The 3,474-nt window shown below is 31.8% G+C and overlaps 1 non-coding gene across 1 annotated transcript; it reads left to right on the forward strand.

The window, feature by feature from the left end:
* Window positions 1-924: 924 nt before the first annotated feature.
* On the forward strand, window positions 925-996 carry TRNAQ-UUG (transfer RNA glutamine (anticodon UUG)). The gene has a single exon. It is a non-coding gene; the product is annotated as a tRNA-Gln (tRNA).
* Window positions 997-3,474: the final 2,478 nt, after the last annotated feature.

Here is a 3,474-nt window from a genome sequence, read left to right on the forward strand (position 1 = left end):
CAAATAAAGCAACCTAACCGTGAAGAATCTTCAACAATAAGAAATAACGATGAATGAATTTCTCCATCTCTAATTGCCCTTAAGAAATGTAAAAGAAGTAAAAAATAAATATGAGACTCAAGTTCCCACTTTATAGGCACGAAGAGTGCCAATATAGACTATTATGAATCATTGGAAGATTTAAGATCACACCAGCGGCTTAGATGAATTATCGAGTTTGTAACTCATTAGAGTGCACTCGAGTGGGCCTAGGTGCATTTTATCCCTACTCTATGCACATCGGTGTACACGGAGATCTCTCTCATGCAAGGTTTTGTCTGCATTTAGTGAATTAAATGTATATGTTTCATATGTTAGCTACCTCTTCTCAACGTCACCTTAGAGATATCCCTTCCCAGGGCAAGTTCTCAACGGTCAATATTGGTCCATATTGTTAGATCAACCTCATTACATCATGCATCAATAATACTCGCTTCAAGGTTGATAGGAATGACTTGGGAGGACAACTGTTTCAGAATGGCCTAAGGCCAATTAATGTCAATCCGATCTCCATGCTCATTAAAGCAAGAGTGCATCAAGCACTAACATACAATTCGACTATAATTCTTTGATACTAAACTAGTGCACAATTTTTCTTTCTCTTTGATTCTACCAGAGCTTCTCCATATTTAAAATGTTTTTATTTTTAAAATTAGTGGTTGTTTTTAATATTTCAATAGTTTTTTTTATAAATATATATATATATATATATATATATATATATATATATATATATATATATATATATATATATATATATATATATATATATATATATATATATATATATATGAAAATTATTCAAAAAGTTAAAATAATTTATGAGTTCACTAGTTTTGATTTTTAAAATTCATATTTTATAAGATAAGATACATTGTATGAGGAGGTTCTATGGTGTAGTGGTTAGCACTCTGGACTTTGAATCCAGCGACCTGGGTTCGACTCCCGGTAGGACCTATTATTTTTTTCAATAGAAAAGAAATAAAATAATAAAATATACTATACTTTTTCACATGTTTATATCTTCTTAATTATCCTATACAACTTTAAGGATTATTGAAAACACCCCTTAAAATAATATGTGTCGTTTTAGCATTCTTAAAATAATGCACGTCTTTTTAGTAAGTTTAAGAGTTCTTATAGTACAAAATACCAAAAAGTAAATTTATCTTGTTGTTATAGATAGTACAAATTAAATCTTATATACCTTCTTTTAATCATACAACTTCGTATCACGACCTTTTTAATACGCTTTAGGATAGATTGTACGACTTGCATGTTGCCTTCATATTTTATGTATTAAGAATTATGATATTCTTATCAGTGTCTTTGTGATTTGGTCAAACTCTTCGAAATAAAATTTACAAGGTCATTTTTGGTTTTAATACACATCTTGCAATCTTTATTTTGTTTTGCACTCATATATTTTATGAGTATCTCTACACCAACATAATTAACAAGAACATTATATTCTTCTTCAATCAAATTCCAAATATAAACATCTTAAGATAAAACGAAACGATACAATTTATCTTTTTAATAATCAAACATTTCACTATTAAACATTGGAGATCTGTTTTAGTAACCACCACATTTTTTTACATTTTTCTCAAAATATCTTTACTCTAACACAATTATGCATACAATTAGAAAACTTGACTCTGATGTCAATTGAAGATAAAAATACAAGGAAATAAAAAAGTCAATTGTGTGACTTAAAAACTGATCGTACCTGATCAGACAGATCTTCGTGGTCTGCAATAATTTGGACTTCTGTGACTGGGGGTGTACCTGCAAGGTACTCCGATGCCAAAGTGAAAAGAGAGAGCGATCAGAGTGCAAGTACAAGGTAAGAGTGAGAATGAATGAAGTTACCTGGCCCTCTAGTAAAAGAAGGTATTTATAGCCCTCAGCGCTGGGCCAAGATCTCGTCATTGGACTGGATACCCAGGCCCAATTCGGAGACGGTCGGGATTTTAGGAGTATAGTGGAGACCAGCACGTGGTCTCCATCATGGGCTAACCACCCCGATGTTTAAGGGGAGACGCGGTCTTTTAGGGAACGCGTGGACTCCGCTTTATTCGGAGGGTTGTGGGTGAAAGAACCCTACGAGAAAGGTCATCGGCCTTACGGAACGGTGGAGGTGCTCGTAGGGAATGTCATCCCGAGACCTCAAGGAGGAGGGTCCTCGGTCTAAAGGAACGGAGGAGGTGCTCGCAGGGAGCACCTACCTGGGGTCAGGTGGGTAGCCTGGCTCGGACGCAATCTTGCCCCACTGAGGGCTAGTAGCTTGTGCCTGTTTGACGGGCATGGGTTGACGAGGAGGGATATTCCTTGGACTAAGAAAAGTTTGGGCCTTTCAATTTAATTAGGCCAGACGCCAACCCAATCCAGAACAAAATCATTTTCTTTCTAAAAGTTGGTTGATACAACATTTAATTAACTCTTTTTTTTTTTTTAACGAAACATTTAATTTTTTTTTTTATATTAAAGTTGTTGATTTATAAATCATCAACAACTTTATTACAAATAAACGTCGTTGCCAAGAGTTGAACCCTGGACAAACAACACCCTTAACTCAACTTCTTTCAACTTTGAAGGAATCTTTTTTATAACCAAACTGATAACAACTACTAAATTTCCTTTTCAAGCTGATAATATTGTAGATTTCTTTCACATAGATATTGACTAATATACAAATTTGTTGTCTTTCCCAATATTACTCTCAAAAGAGAGAATGAGAAAATTTCTCAATACAAGTGATAAATTTTATGAAAGAAAGTATTTGAAACGAATTTCACTTGTTTCTTTTGAAAAAAATTCCTGTAACAAAGCTTTGATAAATTTTAGTCTCCAAAATACTTTTTACACATAAAATATGCGTTAGATAATAAAAGGATAAAACTTATGTACAATTTTTTAGGTGTGGTTAAGTTAAATTTTTTAGGTGTGGTTTTTACTATTTTCTAATGAAAATATGACAAATATACTTAAATATTATTTAGTGAGTGAAAATAGGAGAAATTTGTATACATGTAAGAGGAAATTATACACTTGTCATATTTTCATTAGAAAATAGTAAAAATCACGCCTAAAGAATTATATATCCATAATAAAATTATTTCCTTATATTAAGTACTATATGGAAGTACTAGTAAGGTATTCGACTTTTCATGACTATACAGCGGTTTAAATAATTCTTATATTTCAACTTTTTTATATATTTAGAAATAATTGTTTTAATTAGGCTTAAATATGGGTGTACTTGTAAGTTAGCGTGTTTTTTTTTTCATTCTTGTTTTTTTTTTTTTGGAATGATTCCTCAATGTTAAAGTCTTTTTGGTTTTTTTCTCTAAAGTTAAAATCTGCAGAAAAATCTAAAGAAATTAAATATTTAAAGATTACCCAGAAAAAAAAGATACAGATACGAAAATC

This window comes from Vicia villosa, linkage group LG4, assembly GCF_029867415.1.
Source record: "Vicia villosa cultivar HV-30 ecotype Madison, WI linkage group LG4, Vvil1.0, whole genome shotgun sequence".
Lineage (NCBI taxonomy): Eukaryota > Viridiplantae > Streptophyta > Magnoliopsida > Fabales > Fabaceae > Vicia > Vicia villosa.